The sequence below is a fragment of the Danio rerio genome, chromosome 6 (assembly GCF_052040795.2).
Source record: "Danio rerio strain M-AB ecotype USA chromosome 6, GRCz13ab, whole genome shotgun sequence".
Lineage (NCBI taxonomy): Eukaryota > Metazoa > Chordata > Actinopteri > Cypriniformes > Danionidae > Danio > Danio rerio.
Window position 1 is genome coordinate 29,778,899 of NC_141026.1, and position 20,761 is coordinate 29,799,659.

General features: G+C 35.9%; 1 protein-coding gene and 1 long non-coding RNA gene across 3 annotated transcripts in view; both read left to right on the forward strand.

Moving 5' to 3' along the window:
- ryk (receptor like tyrosine kinase) overlaps positions 1-20,761 on the forward strand; it is a 96,630-nt gene that overhangs the window by 15,725 nt on the left and 60,144 nt on the right.
- LOC141386286 (uncharacterized) lies at positions 4,011-8,278 on the forward strand. The gene is made up of 2 exons (XR_015493738.1): positions 4,011-5,613; positions 5,773-8,278. It is a non-coding gene; the product is annotated as an uncharacterized LOC141386286 (long non-coding RNA).

Below are 20,761 nucleotides of genomic sequence, written 5' to 3' on the forward strand. Positions count from 1 at the left end.
AATAAGTTTATACATTGTAGGAAATAAAGGCAAGCGATCAGTCAATGTACCTGGATTAATCATTAACTTATCTTTGCGCTTAACCAAAACATGTTACCCGTGAACAAGTATCTTAATAGATTCCAATGACCAAAGTCAGGGAATTGGCCTATGTCGTTAGATAAAGACAACAACATGAATGAAATATCACGTTTAGCAAATATAGTGAGATTAGATCCAGCGGGAGATGCGTGATGAGCAGTCCGACAAGCAGAGCTCTCATCTGGGTAGAAATGCTGGAGCGCTTGCCCGAGAGTGTGTGTGTGGTCACGTGATGTGCGTTTTCAGCGTTTTGGTGTGGACGGAGAGCTGTTCAGAAACGCTGGGTAAAACGCGAGTGTGGACGTGGATCGTTTTCATTCTACAACGCCGTTTTAAAACTAAAACGCACTAGTGTAAACGGGGCCTCAGTCAAAGTTAATTCAGTGTGTGTGGACTATACAAAGACGCAAATGATTTTGAACCTTCTGCTTGGTCTGTGTCCGAGTCGTACATGTACGGCTGAATGTTTGTCCTCTCACTCATGTTGCTTGCTTCTCTCTGTCTGTTGCCAAACACACACAGAGCGAGGGAGCTCTTGGCTCCGCCCCCTCATTACATCGAAAGTCGAAACTAATGAAGCAACACACCCCTAAAATAGTGAGCTAGGTACACGCCCCCAAAATAACACTTTTAACACATTATAATAAAAAAATCTGAACTGTGTTTTGAACTGAACCTAAACTGGCACACTTAGAAGAACCATAATATTAATATTAAATCTTAAAAAAAGGGGTAAACTATGTGCCCTTTAAAATCAAGATCACAATTTTCTCACGATTCTGTAGATGTGAAATAAAGGGTAATATGAGCAGGCTATTATTATTGGTATTGTTAACATATAGTAAAACAGCAATAATAGTATTATGTGTAGGTCTACTGTTGGTTAAAATGCTAAATTTTGAATAGACTTTAAATAATGGACCTAAACAGACTTTTAATTTGTCCTGGTAAATAAGGCACAGTAAAGTAATTACATCAGAATACAACTATTTATAATTCTGATGTTGAAGTGTTTTGTTTGAGACCTATGCCTGTCATTTGTCATTGACAACATTATTAGATAATTTTATTTAATTATTATTAGACATTTGTCATTATCAGATTTTCCCCTGCATTATATTCAACATTTTTAGGCTACAGTAGTTATACTGACACAGTCACGTTTATTTTCATGCAACACTCTGTGTTCGCTATGACAGAAAAACATTTAATGCTTGTCATAATCATAACTCTAAAATACTATATGATCATTTAAATGATGTGCACGCTTTCAGTTTCATTTTTACTGCCAATTGCTGTTCATACTTCCTGTGCGGCTCCAAATCCATAACTCTGTGCCACAAACTGAATGTTATTTACAACTTTATTACCTGCTATTCACAGACTATGCAGGTTCTGTTCACTAAAGTAAACGCGCGCGCGTCTATCATTAAGTAGGGCATGCGCCCGCCCTCTCTGTGTTAACAGCTCATGGTCAGCAGTCCACTTCATGTGTTATTTTCCCAGTCGCGAATACATCATTACATGAAGACAGAAATTACATTTTTGGGTGAATTATACCTTATAAAAACAGTATGTGACTCTTTCAACACCATTTGGAGGTGTACATATCGGTGAGCAACGTATATAAAACAATTCAAAGACTTGTGCGTCCGTCTGCCTCTTTGCTTCTCTCCTGAACATGAAATTATGATTGGCAGAATCGTAGAAATGCTGGATTAAGATCACCTAGGGGGTCGAATCGAGATCATGATCTTTTTTTCGATTAATCGTGCAGCCCTACTCTAGCCTGTGTTGAATATAATGCAAGAGGGAATCGGATATTGAAAAACATCTCATTTTACCAGTGATAAAATGGTGTAATAATGTTGTCAATGGCAAAGGACAGAAATATGTCTCAAACATAATAATTCAACTTTAGAATTAAGAGTAGTTGTTTAATGTCATCACTTTATTGTGAATTAACAAACAGGAGTCTGTTCATTTAAAGTCCACCATTCAAAGTCTATACAAAATTTAGCATTTTAATCAACAGTAGACCTACACATGGGTCTAATATTATTAGTGTTGTTTTACTATATGATTGAGACATAACAGTAATAATAGCGTACTCATACTAATCCTTATTTTACATATTAATATTTGCAGAATTGTGAGAAAATCATGATCTTGATTTTAAGCAAAAATAAAAATCATGATTCTCATTTTAGCAAGAATCGTGCAGCACTACCATACAGTACTTTTGGAATGTTTAATTTAGGTGTAAGCTCTTCTTCAAAGAGTGCTGTTTGATTAATAGTTGCTGCTGTCTCTTATAAGACCTTGTGCACTGATAAAGTTTAATCTTTAATAAAGTTTTCACTTTAATATACTGTAATTGTCTGGGTTTTTTTTCTTCAAAATCAGAATCAGTTTTATTGATTCTACCAGAATCAGTTTTATTGATTTTATTGATTATTATAGGATTTTTTTTGCCAACAGAAGCTTAACGTGCACAAAAAGTGACAAGTGACAACACAAAATAATTATGAAAAAAGACGATAAACATTAAACAGAGAGATGCAGTTAGTCAAAAAGATCTGGATGTTGAATTGTAGGTACAAGTTTGTTATGAACAGGTTATAAGGTGAGCTGTGTTCATGTTAATACTGACCAGGATGGCATTTCTGCACATTTTTCAGACTGTATATTTGACTGCAGCAAACAAACTGTTACTCTCTGATAGATGGAGTTTTTTTTACTGCTTTGTCACTACTCTGGCTTGCTCTTTCTTCCTGCTCTATTGTGTATTGTAGTTTTAGGTTGCACATATATATTAACAATAAATCGCACATTTCATCCACTCTCACAGACTCACCATCACATTCTCTCACCATTTGGGTTATCTGGATAATCTAGTATTCTTAATCAAGCCCAACTCTCATGACTCTGGACTCTTGGCAGTCACATGATGCATAAAGGATATAATTTAATTCATAACAAGTATGTCTGTAATTTAATTTCAAAACTTTTAAGTGTTTGTTGAAGATATTGAGGAGGTAAGAAATGTTGACAGATATGTAAAGTGCTGCCATCTCAAGGAATTAGAAATGCAATGACAGAGGACATATAAGCCCTAGAATGTAAGCCCTATATACTTTTTCGGTGAGGTAAATGTTCATCAAAAAGCCTTGTTTGCTGTAATTGAATATTTCTCCCTTGTAAGGATCTATGGCTTCTACTGTGTCATCACTGCACCGTTCACCCAGCCTCACGCTGTTATAGACAAAAGAGAGAACGTTCACTCTCTCCATCTGAATCTCAGCACCACATGGATGAAAAATGTCAACTATCCAGCTCTCCATATCTAACAGACAGCGTCAGCCCTCTTGTGTCTAAGTTATTTTGGGGATCATTAGATGGCCTTGCACAGTGTATAGCAATTCATGGAACGTTTAGGTCGTGAAACACATCCACTCTGATTCACGATGTAAACTTGCACCCGATGAAACCCTTTTCTCCTGTAAAGTAAGTAGAAACACCTCAAATAGATATAACAGACAGATGGCTGCTGCTTTTTTAAAGGGCTCCTATCATGCAAAATCATTTAAAATTAAACCAATTTTAGTGTTTGGACAGACCTGTGTGTACACTGTGTCCACAATCATATTGGAGAATAAAAAACATGTATTTTATTATTTTTTTTTACATTTCCTGACCTTAAAATAGGATCCACACCATAGCAATTTTGAGGCCCGCTGCAATATGATGTAGAAGTGTAGTTTCCCTCACCCACCAAATTGATTGGAGCGTTTTAACATGTCTCCATAGTAACACATACAACCATGTCCACAAGACAGGATTTGTAAAGAAACTTTTAATCCTATAAGGTCTGTTCCAACTCTTCATGATCAGCTGCACCTCAAGGAGGAGTTATTCAAGTTCAAAATGTTTAAAAACAGGTCATGATTCAATTCAATTCAGCTTTATTTGTATAGCGCTTTTACAATGTAGATTGTGTCAAAGCAGCTTCACATAAATGGTCATAGTAACTGGAACAGTGTAGTTCAGTTTGTAGTGTTTAAGTTCAGTTCAGTTCAGTTTAGCTCAGTTCAGTGTGATTTATTCATTACTGAGAGTTCATACACTGAAGAGCAAATTCATCGATGCGTAGCTCTATCAATCCTGAACCATGCGAGCCAGTGGCGACAGTGGGAAAAAAGGGAAAAAAAACTTCACCTGTTGGGAGTGAAGAAAAAAAACCTTGAGAGAACCAGACTCAGTTCAGCACGACCATTTTAATTTTCCGCTGGCCAAAAGTCTTGTGCAGAGCTTCAGTCACGGCGGTGAAGGCTGGTCATGATCGTAATGAAGAAAAGACACTATGCAATTCATAACTGCTGGAATCAGCACAGCTGCATAGTGTTGGCACAACTATAAATGAGGACACTTCAATCACTTAACAGAAGTCCTGGTTTGTCGACATTTAAAGCAGGTTGATTTTATACAGCTGCATAATGGACATCTAAACATACACATTCTGGAGACACCAAACACTTATTGTACATCTTGTAAAAGTCGAAAAATTAGAAAAAGTTAGATAACTACATTTCATTAAGGCATACAGGCAATTTGACTACTATGATGACAATTATTTTTGTTAATCAAGTAATAAATGATTTTATTGTTAATGAAACATTGCAGAAATGGCAGATAGCAGGGATGGTCAATTAATCTTCCCAGTGGGTCACATTAGACATGGGGGTGATTTCCCGCATGTGGTTCAGTTGTCGTAATAGTTCTATGCCTTCAATGCTTGCAAGACCACTGAAACCTAAAGCTTTATGGTTTTGACACTGTAAATAACAAAGATATATCATAGCTTGTCTTATTTTTGGTTTACAGTTAATATGCTTTCAACAAAAGCAATTGGCAAAATTGGAAACATACAAGAATTCCAAGAACGTCAGATGTGTGTATTAAAAAGATAATAATAAAATCTATCAGATCAGTAAATGAATGATTTTGGGTAAAAAATTAATAAATAAAGAAGTGGCTGATTCATAATGATTCATGAATTTATTTTTTATTTTTTTGGAAGGGCAGTAGTCAGAAATATAAAGAGGGTCTGAACTCGTAACTGAAGTTCTGCTGCTATGACACCAAGTTGACGGTCAGTTTGTTAGGCTAGTTTTTTGCCATGTTTTCCACACGTGTGGTCTAACCATCCCCATATCAATTGTAGTTTACCTCATTCAGCATGTTGAATCTGTGTCAGGGCTGTTGGTGTAAGTGACACTTATGATTGCTCTGATTGGATGTATAGTTCACAAACTACTCCGTGCACAGGAATATAAACAAAAGCAATGAAGGTGGGCAAGAATGTAATGGAAACAAGGCTGAATTTATGCTGTCATCTTACCAAAGCATTTCAATAAGCAAATAATTTAATATTCATAATTTCATATTGAATGAAGAAAGTGATCAACATTATGGATATTCAGATTAATATGCAAGTGCCACTTTGCTTGCTTGTATATCTGCAGACCACAGGTGTCTAATCCAGTTCCTGCAGGGCCACAGCTCTGCACAGTTTAGTTCCAATCCTGCTTCAACACACTTACCTGTAGGTTTTTAGACAAAACTGCAGGATTCGACTAGTTGATCAAGTGTGTTCAATTAGGGTTCTGACTAAACTGTGCAGAGCTGCAGCCCTTCAGGAACTGGATTTGACACCTTTGATAGACCGTTATTTCTTTACACGCGGGCACAGAACACAAGCTAGTTTGCAGTCGGTTGTAGTTGGTTTTGTGTGTTTAACCACAACTGTATGACCAAGATTGAGGCAACATGAGTAGACCGTGTAGTCTGCTTTAGTCACAACTAGTTTTTTGACATCAATTCTTTGTCACTGACTGCTTTAGCAGCCTGAGAAATCTAGCAGCTCAGTTTTGTTACCATTTCTTGTATACTTTTACTGGCCAAGTGAGTTTCTGTCTTAGATCAAAGATCTGAGCTGCATGTTCATGTGAGACAAACCCTGGAGAATCATTCTCTGCAGAGCAGCTCTTGCGTTGGCCTGTCTGACCTTTTCTCTTTAGTGTTTTTCCAGAGCAGTCTTCATCTGATGTTAGTGTGAAGAACCACTGTCTTGTGTAGAGTTCCCTGCTCACCAAATAAGTCAATATTAGATCCTTACTCTTACAAAAAAATGTTTCTTCTCTTAGAGATGGAGGCCTTTGTCTTTAGTAGGCTTTCTCCTCCGACTCCATATTAGGAGAGACCTCAAGAGGTTAAGGAATTTGGCCTGGCCCAGCCTTTATCAGTAGTATCCATGGCAACATGAAAGGGAGGTGGATGTAGCTGATTTAAATCAGCGTGTTTGTGTGGGGTTGATCCTGATGCTCAGAAAAACAGCAAGAATGGACATGAGAGGCGTTCACCCACTTCAGTGTGGTATGAGGTGATCTCATTTAATCGAGTGTCCGGTGACTCACCACAAGGCATTAAACTTGAAAATGCATTCATATTAAAGTTTTTGTAGTTTATTATTAATCTTAATATCATGTGTTAAGCTGGTATTGTTAGTCAAGTTCTTTTTTTTAATTGATTTATTTATTTATTTATTTATTTATTTACACTAACCAGTCACAACGGTGTTGTGGAACAAGCAGCATGGTTTCTCTTTTTTTTTGGTATGGGTAGAATTTTCAGCCAAGTTGTTCCCAACAACTGGTTTGTTTTCTCACTTTGAGTTTGAATTTAATTTTGCATGACTTTAACAGCCAAAATAAAAGATTCATAGTTTACTAAAGATAAAACAAGAACATTCAAACTGTGATTTATATATAAACTTTGGAAAAGCTCTATCCCATGACAAATATCATGCAGCATGACTCTTCAAATATTGTTAAAGTAATTAAATTTGTTTTGTTTTTTCAAAAGCTTTTTTGCGTGTTGACAAAGATAGCCTGTTCACATTCTCCTCTTACATTTTATAGAATCTGGTGTTGTCAGACCTTTTGTTGCGATAAACTTGTATATATACAAATCTCTGGATGAAATCTTGTGACCACAAATCATAATTAACCAATAAATTAAAATACAGTGAATGTTACCAATATATTATTTAGGGATATGGATTTTTTTTGGCCGACACTGATAATTCTTCAGACTTGGTTGATATGGACCCGATATGTATAGGCCGATATTTATATGCATTTCAAAATGTAATGTTTTTATACAGCAAACCTATAAAAGATTGAGCTGCTCTTTAGGGCTGTGATGGTGGCAATTTTTTACTACCGTGGTGATAAGTCACCAACAACCACCGGTGTTGCTGTGGTGGTGTTTTTTTTTTTTTTTTTCTCGGGGGTCGGAGGTCTGGGCGAGGTGTGGTTTTCAATCATACTAAATTAATCTGTGACAAGTTCACTCAAAAGCAAAAGTTCTTTCTGTCTTTAATCACTAACACTCCTCTCATTCAGAACATACATTTTTATATTTTACCATATGAAAATGCAATGAAATCATGAAAATTGTGAAATTAAACCTATAGTGCAGAGATCTGGTCCCCACGTCAGGTCAGGGTGCGCCAGTAGCCTTTAAAACACGCATGCGGAGGCGCACTAAACTCACCAGGAAAGAACTGGACCTTCATTTCTTGTTTTAGTTAACTAATTCTTTAAATACAACTCTCTTGATCTCTAAAGGGAAAAAAACGCGAAAGAAATTTGTCGTTAAATAAATTTTAGCAGAGATGCAACTGCCTGTCATTTTCACATTCGTTTTTCAGTTAGGGATTAGGTCTATTAAAGTAACCTAATAAAAATGTTTTGTTGGACACTGCTCAGTAGTCTGCATTACAATTAATATTATAATTTATTAAATTCATTATTACTAAAACTAAGCTATACAATTGATTAAATGCAAAACCCCTTTTAATTATGCTTTCATTTTGACAACGCTAAAAGTTGTAATAAGAAACATCCCATATGCAGCAGCAGTCTCAAGTTAGGACACCTTAAAAATGCCTTTTGTTCAGCCTGCAAAGTCAAGTTTACAGTGTCATAAATGAAATGGGTATAGTGCATGAGTAAAGGGCATTTGCTGCATCAACCTCTTATGTGCGCTGCAGGTAGGCTAAATGATAATCTTTAAAAAAAATGAAATACAAAACTTTAAATATTTATGTTTTTTTAAATAAAACAAAAAGAAATAAGGAATAAAATATAATTCAAACCACTGGTCTGGCGCTGATACTTTATTGTTTGTAGTGAGAAGAAAAAAAACTGATGAAAACCTGGCTCGGAGACAGTGATAACATGGATTATCTGTTCTTCAGAACAGATCGTAGACACGACATTGTGAAGGCGCTTATCATTCAATGCAGTTCGTGTTGATCAATAATATTAACTAATATTCATTCATTAATGATATTAATCTCTCTCTAGACTTTATTTTAGGGATTGTTCTTGTCGGCGCAATATAGGCATGTACGAATCAGATTATGTGGAATGATTAAGAGCTTGCATTTTTTTATTGCATCCTTTTCGCAAGTTATTTTATTTATCTATTTATTTGAAAATAATAAACAAAAATGTTCCTCTTGTACCATCAACAAATAAGTTAGCCTACCTAAGTTAATTTACCTTTTATGTAAAAATTAAGGAATAACTTATAACTTAATTAAATACTAATTAATAAAGCATCCGTATAAACGTACATGTTTATTTTTAAACTTTCGTTAATAAAACAACACAATACAGCTGATAAATATTGTAGTTAAATATTAAATATCTTTAAAAAAGTTAAATAAAAGTTAAATAAAAACGTTGAAACCGTATAATAATAATTAAACATTATATTTTTAAGAAATTCACAAATTGCCCAAATGGCACTTTACCAATCATTAATAATATAAATAGTAATAATTATAATAAGTACAAAAATGTAAGCGTACTAGTAACAATATAAGTCAGTTGTTTAAAAAAACAGCGTAGGCTCTCTTCACCTTTTGTTTTCTATTCATATTTTAAATTCTTTGGCAGAAAAACATGTTGACTTTGTCCGGTTTAAGTGAAGACCTAACTTCTTTTGTTTATGAGTTTGAGGTTTACCATAACGTTGTTATTCACATCTTAAAGTTTGCTTTGATTGCTCAGCATTATTTATCAAGTTTAAAGGGCCATGACACCCCCCACTTTCGGTTTAGGTCCACCTCAGAATTTTTTCAAAAGATGCATCATAATGGGCGTGAAGCTCCGCGAGCAAAGGACAGGAGTGGGCATGGCCAGCAGGGGAGAAGGAGAAGAGCGATCAACTGTTGATAGTTAGCTCACAAAATGAGACCCAAACCGTGAGGAGACGCATGATTTTATATTTTACAAAGTTAAAATGCAAAGAAATAAAAAGTAATTTATTGCCCTGCTACATTTGTTATTTGTAATTTTATAACCACAATTTATATCATTATAAAGACAATTGTGTTTATATAAACACTATAAATGAGGACTTTTCCCTCAATCCCCGGGTCTGAATGCAGACTCAGTGCAGCAGGTCTCTTGCCCAGTCTATTTTAACCATTAGCCCTGTTGGTAATCGAGAGGATTTAGGCAAACACAGCAGCACGGCGGCGTGTCTAAATGTGAATGAACTTCTGATAAAAGACAACGTCCGCCATTCACCAATTCTCGTACTGCTCTCCCGAAAAAATGCTTGCTAGACACAAACAGCTTTGCTGTATCGGCCCTGACAGCATCGCGGGGAAAAACATGCAACAAACCCTGTGGATCATGGAAACAAACACATACAACCCTTCATGAACAGCTAAATACTGTGTGCCGTGGGTCTGTGGACGCGTTCTCACCCAGTCATCAACGTGTCTCACAGCTTGGCACTGGCAAGTCTGCCTTGCCTTCGGAAAAACACGCGCATTCATGAATAATTAAGAAGCAGGCTCTACTCATAGAATAAAAAAACTCTGCTATGAATAATAATGAGAAACCGACGCATTATCTTTGCACTTGCAGTTTTGCGCTATGTTGCAAAAATCATTTTAAACCCCAGAGGTGAGATTATTTGACAAAAGCTCCAAGTTATGTAGTTTTTCCCACAATTAAAGCTAAGCGGTGCTAACATTGTCTTAGCTGATGCTCAACACACACAAATCTGTTAAAATCTCAGAAAAAGTACTCAAGGGTTTCGTGAACCTTTAAGAGTCTCTTTATAACTTTGTTTATTTTATTATTAAGAGATCAGATGTTTTGTTTTAAATATTTTAGTTTTTGACTATTAAAACTATTTGCCTTAGGAATGTTGGTCAATTAAAATGAAGTGGTTAAATAATAATAAAAAATCCTACTATACCTAAATGGATTGTTAAAAATTGTTTAGTAGTTATCAATACTGAATGATATAAAACATAATATTGTGATAATTATTTTTGCAATATCGCCCAGCCCTATATCACTGTCTATTCAGTCAGAAACTACACTGTACTGTTGCACATCCAAACCAGCTCGGCCTCTCTTTTATATGAGTAAGCAAACCTTCCCTAGTTTGTATCATACCCATAGAGCTTTGTTTACTTAAGCAGCAGCTGTACTGCCATGTTGTTGGAGTGAAGGCGGTGAGTTCTGAGGATACGTCTTATGGAACAAGCTCTGTTTGCTTGACTGCGGTGGCAGCTGTAGTAGGACTGCCTCATGTGCTAGTAATTAATGACTGGCGCTCACTCCTTTTAAGCACCAGGCGAGATTCATTACCATGCTGCCACAAGTCAGTCATGACAATCTGGAACACGTCTCTTCAAAACAATGCACTTTCCACCAACTCGTTCCTAGCCATCCTAGTGATCCCTCAGACCCTGGCCTCAAGAAAAGCAGGCCTGCAGGAAACTAATATTCATTAATGAGCTGAGAGTAAAACTCAGTGATGGGGCACTGAAAGATTGTCACCGCCTTAAAACAGATCAAAGACGGTGAAGTAAAGTCCTGCCGTGAGAATACGTGAGTAGACTTAAAATGAAGAGAAACATTATAGTTGTAAAGCTTTGATGGAATGCTAATTGTGGTGGTTATGTGCATTTGGGCCTCACATTAACCTGCAGTCTATTAACTGAAGTGTTTTGAATGCAGAGGAAGCATTTTCAAGCGTAACTTATTCTTGAGGATTACTGTTAAATGCGAGTTAACGGAATGTTAATTTGACCTGGTCAAATAAAGACATTAAATAAAGATTTAATAAAACAAAGATTTTTTTCACTTTAATTGCTGTATTATGGTCCGAAAAGTTTATTTTTTGTGATACAATATGTAGAACAAACTGATTTTAAATCTTCAAGAAAGGTTGCTGTGACTGTACTTTGTGTTTTGGATCATGTAATACCATATCCTTACTACTAACTAACATACTGACGTGGTCTTTCCCAAAGAACAAAAACAAGTTGTGATGACATTTCACAAAGTTTCTATTTCTGTGACGTTTCAGCTGAACAACAGAATAAACTGCTGACAATGATCACCTCATGTGCATTATGTAAGGGAGGAAGTACATCCAGGCAGTTGTTATCAGAGAATAAATCCCTGCAGTCTTATCAACAGCCTGACGCGAACGAACCCTGAAAGGCTTTGTTCAGTGAAAACAACTGCTTGGATGTACTTTATTCTGCTAAATACACCCCTGAGTTAAACTATACAAAACATTGTTCTGAGCTTTAAAATGATTATTAAATCTTTTTATAAAAGCAAAGCAAACAGAATGAAGGATGACAAAGTATATCTGAATGAGCCTATGTTTTTAATGTCAGTGGTTGTTATCTGATAACATAACTTTCAATGTCGGAACTAACTAGTCAGAATCATATATTCCAGAGAGTTTTAATTAAACATTAAGAGTGTTTTAAATGACATTTATTGTCATACTGAATGCACAAGCAGATAGTTAGTCAAAGGTATTGAAAATAAAATAACTAGCAAACATAGTTTTCCATGAACGTTAGGACTGTGAATGTGAACATCAGTTACACTGCATGTGATTTTAATACAGTGGTCCCTTGGTTCACCTTTCGCAGCCTTACAATTTCATGGATTTTTTTGGGGCAATTTGAATTTTTTTAACAATGCATTGTGTTCTACGTCCTGATTAGCACATTTTGTTCTGTTCTGAGCTTGTGAATGTCTGTGGTATTTAAACGTTTCTGTTGCATTGCATCTGGTATGTGGAAATGTTTGAAATTTGTATTCTAATCAAAACCATTATATGGAATCATGATTTGTGTGAACTGATTTCTCTCCATCTTTAGAAATTAAATTTAAATAAAAGTATATTTCTATTTTGTCTTAAATTAAAACATGTTAGCACACAAAACTGATTGCTGTTAAAAGATAAACCGCTAGACTCAATAAACTGAAGCATCTGAACAAGAACATTTATCTATAAATGGTTATCTAAAAAGGTTGCTTGGCTCATAAAGCTTTCTTTTGAGGAGCCAAACATTAAAAGCTCTATGATGTGGTGGCTATAGAAAAATTTAAAAATGAACATAATAAATAATCCGTACCATTACTTGTTTCATTACTTTGAAGAACGCTTGTCTAGATTTAAGAATAGCCTTAGGATCTGCCTTTGTATCCCTTGTTTGATGTTATGTATCACAGTTGCTTTTATGCATTGCCTCCAAAAGCATTTGGAATGGAACAAACACTTTTTAGATGATGTTATCTTTTAGTATTTCATCAGTTTGGAATGTAAGTGACCTTTAAATGATAGTCTATTAATTTTTTTTTACATGTTGTAGTAGTTTTTTTTTTTTTTTTTAAAGGTTAAACAACACTGGGTGATGCAGCATAACCTATTTTCAGGCAATAATTGTTGTTGTTTTGTTGATATAAACTCTTGTTGTTGCATATTTCTGTTGTTTGTTTGGTTCTTAGATTATTAATTATTAATGATTATTAATATTAATTAAAATGTTTTGGGCTTATGATATTTATCAACATAAATTTAAATGCAATTTGGTATGATATTATTTATCAGACCAGCCCTATATCAAGCGCAGAAAGCCATTACATTTCAATTTTTTTTTTTTTGGTTTGTGTTGTTGAGCTGATAATTCTGCTCTGAAGCCTTGCTCACACTTTGAGATTTTTAGCAATGATTTGGTCACCTGAGACCAAATTTGGCAAATCCTAAAAGATTCCTGAAGTCCTAGGCTAAAATCTGTGATCTTTGATTGCTGGTTTAAGATGTTCACAGACAACCACCATAATGACTGTTGCAATCAGATTTTCCCTCCGATGAAGTTCTGGCAGTGTCAGAAGATTTCAGACATTTTCCTGCAGTGTGACAGCTGCGATGAGTGTCAGTCCAAGAACCAATAGGAGCGTCGATTGTGATGATGCAATCCATGCAACAATTCAACTGACTGTGGGGAAAAGTCAAACAAATTTTTTTCCTTGTTTTTATTATTGAGGAACATTGTGTGCAAAATTGCCGGTATAGATGGTTTACGTTTGCTGTGAGGTATCATTTCAGAAGGCAGAATAGTGAAAGTGTCACGGATAGATGACGTCAAACTCCAGGTGAGTTTTCTTCCGTGTCTGGCACGTCTTCATTGTCGTTCAGTTTGACATTATGATGGCTGAGATCTTATCATGGGAGCCATGTTTGTGCAGTCTTACATGTTGCAAATGTTTAGGATTATTAAAAATCACACAGTGTGAGCCGGCCTTAAGACCACATGCATTACTTTTTTTTTTTTTACCAATTTCTTTTGTTTTTAATAAATAAATTCCATTTTTTTTCATGTTGAAATACTTTTTTGCTAAGTGTATACTGCCTAGCCTACTTTTTATGGAAACAAGCTAACAGGATTATCCTCCAAGAAGTTTTCCCAAGTTGGTCCATTTTCCAGGTCTCGCATTCATCACTAACAAATCCAAAGTGTAGTCAACTGTAGTCTTGTAAATCCTATTCAACTAATAGGGAGGCACAGAGTTCCCTCTAGTCCAAGTAGCATATTATGTAATACATATGCTAAGAAAAGATAATGAACTGATATTTTACATAATGCAGGGCTTGAAATGAACCTTTTTGCTTGGCAGCACCTGTGCTCCTAACTTTAAAAATGTAGGCACATCAGCCAAAATTTAGTCACACTCACGAACTATAACCACCGTTACTACACGTTTTATACAAACATATTTATTGCATTTGAAATCAACTCTAATCAAACCAGGATGCAAAAATATTTATGCATGCGTGAGGAAAATATGTTTCAACAAAATCCCATTGTCACAAGAAAATACATTTTTATAACATAACTGAGTGACCAAAAGATACACGGACTACTCATCGGCCCTGCAGGAACTGCTTGACATGAATAAATCTGTTAATGATATAACTGCTGTTCTCACGGGTGCTGTCTGATATTGCACTGATGCTTTTGAAATAAACTGTACCTTTTTATATGCATACGTCATGTTAATAGCTTTGCAGGTCTTTTCATGAGTAGCGATATTAGTTCACTCAATGCAAGCCCGTTTGCGATGATGGTGTTAAATTTTACATAAAGTTGCCACTTGCACGGCGGACAGCATCTGGCGATTATATGAAGAATTAAACAGAAGCTCTCGTGCTAGATGGCAAACAGTTACCTGAAATTTCCATCCCACAGACTTATCATAGCGGACTTGAAGCCAACGGAAGTCTTTTCCACTCTTCGAAAAGTGTAGATGGTGGATTAACATTCAGCACATGATCACTACTAAGATGTGTCATTATCTGTAACTTTAGATGCCATGGTTTCTAAAACAAAATCTGTCAGTGTTATCTTCATTCTCATCTTCAGCGCTTTACATTTTCGTGGTTGTAGCTCTCCCTGTCATCCCAAGCCAGAAGGCATTGACTGAGTGATTGACGGCTGATATTAACCAATCCATTCACGTTCAGTTCTAGAGCAGTGAGCCAATAAGAAGAGCGCGAAGGCGGGTCAATCATTACGCACCTGGCTTTGTTTACTGCAGCAAGTTGACATGACAACTGTTTTAAACCCTTCCTGAGCGCTGCGTTTCGCGTTTCAAGTGCAAAGATGCATTCTGTGTGAATGTCCCCTGAATCAGCGCATGTGGTAAACATTTTGCAGTAAAAACTGGGCGCACACAACAATTTTATGCACTTGCACAAATGCTCCTAAATATATTTTGAGGTCACATAGATAAAATTTTGCTGTTTTTAAATTCTATAATTTAGCATTTTTAGATTTGACGATTAAGCATGTCTAGATCAAGCACACCATTCATCATTTGACAAGAACAACCAATCAGCTTCACACATTGTATGAATTAGACAGATTTCAGTAATAACGATAGGCTAATTACCTCAGACAAATGCAGAGCACTCAAACATTGCGTCGCTTTTTTATTTGCTTCATAATGAACTTTTTATCAGAGCCACTGCAAGGGTTTGTCAGTGGTGATTTCTTTGAGAGTATGGCTGATTGTTGCTTGCAAGGAGCCATTTCATCACTGTCGTTTTTTTCTCACTATTTTAGATGCAATATGTTAGCAGCCCCTAACCTCTCAGTTGATTACATAAAATGGATTGTACTTGCTGCGAGAGTGCTAGGTGGGGGTGGGGCCATTTAGGGAGTCATTCTACCTCTGTCATTGCAAACTTGTCACTAGGGCTCTGCAATTCATTGAAATTGTATCAAATGCAATTAGGACATGCACGATTTCTAACCAATCATTAGAACCAATCATAACGCAGCACGCCTAAACAGAGCGTGAGAACAGGACACTGAATAGCATGCATATAAAGGGATAATGAGTTCAGCACAGGAGGACTTGGTGCCAAAAGTCAACATTTGTGGTATAGGATTAAGTTACTTTGCATACAGGAAGGCTGATGTATAGCAGAACCAGGTAATTTTTAAATCAGTCTTATTGTGTCTAAAAGCTTGTGGAAAGTGTAAGCACTGTAACAGGTCTTTGATAAAAATCTAATTGTTTTTCTTTTGAAAGAAGTTTCAGATTCGCATTGTTAACACAGATTTGGTCTGTCTGTGATAAAATTCGAAATCGAAATGTTGTTCATGAAAATCCTGATTCTACGGGAGTCCTCTTGTCACTACCTTAAGCCCCATTTACACTAATACATTTTAGTTTTAAAATGCATAATTTTCATTATTGTTAGATAAACACAAGATTAATTATATATCATGTTTAACAACTATAGAGAGAGGAGATCCAGCGGCAGATCCAAGATGGACTGGCCGATATAAAGTTTCAGTCAGCGTCATTTTTGCTCGAGAAAATGTTTAGAAATTGTCTAGGTTTATATACATAAATATTTCTGTATAAATGTTTATTATTAACCTTTCTATGAACATAATTTGATTAAAACTGCAGATCAATGACGAGTGCGAAATAGCCTACTGTAACGTCTGTTATTATATAAAATAAATGCAACATATATGAACACGTACAGACCCCTACAGTCTCCAATATGTTACCACTTACAGAAAAACTACACACAACATACATTTAGGCCTTATTTAGGTTCAAAAACAACATAAAATATAGCCCACAGTCAGAGCAAACCTCTCATCTGTGTCTTTAATCTTATGCAGCACATGTAACCTCTTGTTAGAGAATAATTCCATCATTCCGAGTTCATAATAGTCCAAAAGGTGATAATAATAGTTAAACATGGCAGTTTGTTCATGTTTGCTGAAAAAATAATGTGCTCCGTTTTTTTCTGGCGACTCCTGTTTTTTTTGCATGTCACTCTTGCGTTTGTCAATTTCTGACAGGATCAAGTTTTAAAAGCATGTCAATAATCAAGTGCACGTTATTATCATCATAAAAAGTGGTACGGTACAGTTCAGTTCGGTACGCCTTTTCCCAGTGGAAACGGCCATAAAAGCGCGCGGAACTGTACCGTACCACTCAGTGGAAACGGGCCATAACAGCCGGTAGCCCAGACGTCCGAATACATTGCAGCAAATTTCAGCGCATACCAAAGTGTGTGGATGGTCACATGATGTACGTTCTTCGTATAAAGTGTGGATGAAAGATCTTTTTAGAAACGCTAGTTGAATTGCTTGTATGGATGTGGATTGTTTTGTTCTAAAATGTCGTTAAATGCTTTAATGTGAAGAGAGCCTTAATGATTCAAATTTGTTTAGCCCGTGGGGGCCCCCTTCAGGCCTGGGGCCCCAGGCATTTGCCTGCCTTGTCTATTGACAAGCGGCGCCTCTGTGGCTAAGAGACAAAATCACCTGTCAGCTTTTTTTGCTACATGTCAATGAGAACACAATGCTGCAGACAAAAGCGACATGTAGATGTCACTAATTAGCTGTCTTGTATGCTTATGTCTTGAAACACCTTGAAATACTGTACTTCCACCAGTACTTTTAGGAAGTGTAAAAACTTTTCTCTGGATCCAGGTGAAAGTAGCAAAATCTTCTTAACAACTGCCACAACTTCCAGCATTGCCCATGTGGGCTTGTCATTTAGTGAGATGCTTTCTGGCAGTATCAGTAATTGTTTCTCCAAATGTGACTGCCTCTGAACAAACCTATAAATCCTTCACCTCATGGGGGTTTCAGGTATCATTGGTCAACAGACATAAATAAACGCACAGTTAGACACTTATTACACCCCTGTTGAAGCACCTGGGGCTTCCCATGCATCTCACACACCAGTGTTGCTCCTATATTAACGCCTTTGAATTTGGATTAGAATTAATGTCTTGGGTGAGATTGTGTGTAGTAGGGTTGCACAGTTTACCGGTAATATAGTAGTATCATGATACTATGGCTCCAAAATACTGGCGGTGCCACTGTTAATAATGACACTACCATTTACAACTTACAGTCTATCTACAGTACATGATTGAATACCTCATAGGCCAAAATAACCAATAGCTGGAAACTCACAAAAGAGCAACAAAAAACACTGAAACAATTCTCGAACACTTCATATAGCCTCATTTTGTTGAACCAATTGCGTTCGATATAATTTGTATCTTTATTTTAATGTATTTTTGTTGGTCAGTATTTCTGACAATTGTCTTTATTTCATAGATTTGAGTTATGAATACAGTATCGCATCAATACTTGGTATCACGATACTTCAGCTGGTATACTATCATAAAGAATTAATGTTATCGTGACAACCCTAGTGTGTTGTAACTATCCCTCATTATTCAAATGGTTCGTACAAAATTTGTATAGATCATCGAATTGCTGACTCAAATTATCTGTTTAAATTCATTCAGGAACAAAATTCAAGTTTTCATGATGCCCAAATGCTCTGCTTCAGTTTACTGTAAGACTAAATTTGTTGGTAAAACTGAGAATTGAAACAAAAAAGCAGATAACATTTGACCCATTCCCTGTCAATTTGTTTGTTTATTTTTAGAGTTCAATGTATTGTTCTCTGTTATTTAGATGAGAACATTTTCTTGTATAAATCGGGAGACTAGGGATATTATCACTGCATTCTGCTCACATATTGAATGATTTTAGTCCCTCAAGGCATGCATTTATTTGTTTTTCACAAAATGAGTTAGACAGCTTCTCGATAATATCAGCTTAGACATCATTACTTCTTTAAACCATTACGTCTTTCTGCTAGTCATCTGCAACTGATAATCAATTGAATTTAAGAATTTAAAATGTCAATCAAAACTATTGCTATTTAAATGATTATTTTACTTTTTTCCCAGTAGTCAAGGGCTGTTTCACTTCCTCATTGCTTATACAGTAGTTCCCTAACTGTACCCATGCTTTCCCTGTGGTTCCTAAAAGATTTATTTGAGATCCACAGAGAGTATTACTTCTACTGAAGTAGTGGAAAATGGGTGCTATATTATAGGATATTTCTGCCCTTTGCTCAGCACACGATATCAAATTTTCACTCATGATGGTAGAAGAGATAATGGTCTGCTGGAATGCCACCAAGCCTGAAACCGCAGAAAAGCTAGTATCAAGTAAAATCATTCTCCATTAAAAGTGCCTCACAGCTGCTTCTAAAATAACAGGGCAAAGTATGGCACCATTGAAAGATTCCTGTGCTTCGCCCGCATACTCTCTTAATTTGAACATGTGCCCAAAGCTAGAAAAGAGGACGAAGAAAGCTTTCAAGGGAAGCTGAAAGACGAGCAGGGAGCTATTACAAAAGAAGTCCCTGAATAGAATGGGAATGACTGGCAGTAGAATTCTCATTTGTATGCCTGTCTGTTTGAACTGCCACACTGAAAGGGGGGTAGGCCTACTTTAACTTTTTTTTATGCCCTTAACCTATTGTTTAATTGTACACTTGTCTGTACTTCTCTTCACATGTTTAAGATGTTTTCTGTTGTAGAGAATGTGTTAAGCAATTTGAAGTGTAAAAAAATATTTCACAACATGTTTAAATAAAAAAAATGCAGTAGTTGGATTCTGGAATAGGGATGCAATGATTATAGATTTAATTTGTACGATTGTAGTCTGAGGATTAATCAGGGTTTTAGGGTTATCAAGATTATTATGCATGTATTAATTAATACTACTAGTTTAGAAAATAACATAAAAACTCACATTGCTGCTGTTGATATTGTTGATGATTGTAATATTTAATAAATTGTCATAGTCATGATTTGTGAAGTCATACAGCTCCAAATAACTCAAAATAGTGAACACAAGTCCATAGTCATTTTGACAACACAAACATTGCTGTCAACTCAATGGAAACCTCACCTCTGCTTTTATTTGTTTGGAGATTAAAAAAGACACAACTGACGTAGCGCACTTTTTCCACTCAGAGTTGACTTTCGCAAGTGCACATACAGTGGCAAAAACGCAAAGCACAAAATGCAAAATGTTCTAAATCGCAAAACTTGAATCATGTGAACCAAATCATTAAACATTACGACATATATAAGAGAAGTTTTTTTCTAAAAGGAATCCATTATTCTTAACATGAATGAATATAGCTGGACTGATTAGGAACAATCTAGAGAACATTTATAATTGTTTAATGGTTGAAATGATGCCATATAAAATAATCTTATTATTTAGATATAATGCACTTTTAAAAACATCAGACAATTAATATAATGTAATTATTAGTTCTGTTGTTTTTAAACTTTTTTGATGATGTACAATGAGGACGTTCTTATGTCACACTTAATGCTTCTCAATATGTGGTGAACAAAGCTCGAATCTGTGCCGAATTTGTGTACACGACCTATTGATCAACCACCACGGCCTAGAGCTGAGAGACGCTCTCTAGGACACCTTAGCATTGGATACATATGGTTTCAGCTACATTCGTGCAGTGCGCCACACAAAAATTCATCCCGCCACGGCTTCATTAAAGCATCTCATCAAAAACATTCAGTTGTTATTTTTTATTAGGAGCTTGTAAAACATATAAAACATATGAAAAGATAAGTGAATTATAACAGCACAAACTTTTCTGTAACCATAGTGGTGCTTTGCGCTATTTGTTTAACCCTTTAAACAGGGCTCGAAATTAACTTTCTTACTCGGTAGCACTGGTGCTCCCAACCTGAAATATTTAGGAGCACCAGAAAAAATGTAGGAGCATCAGAAAAATTTAGGAGCACCCACCAAAAATGAATGATATATTTGACAAGTTGTATATTAAGGGATTTATTGTATTTGAAAACAACATCAATTGGGACTAAC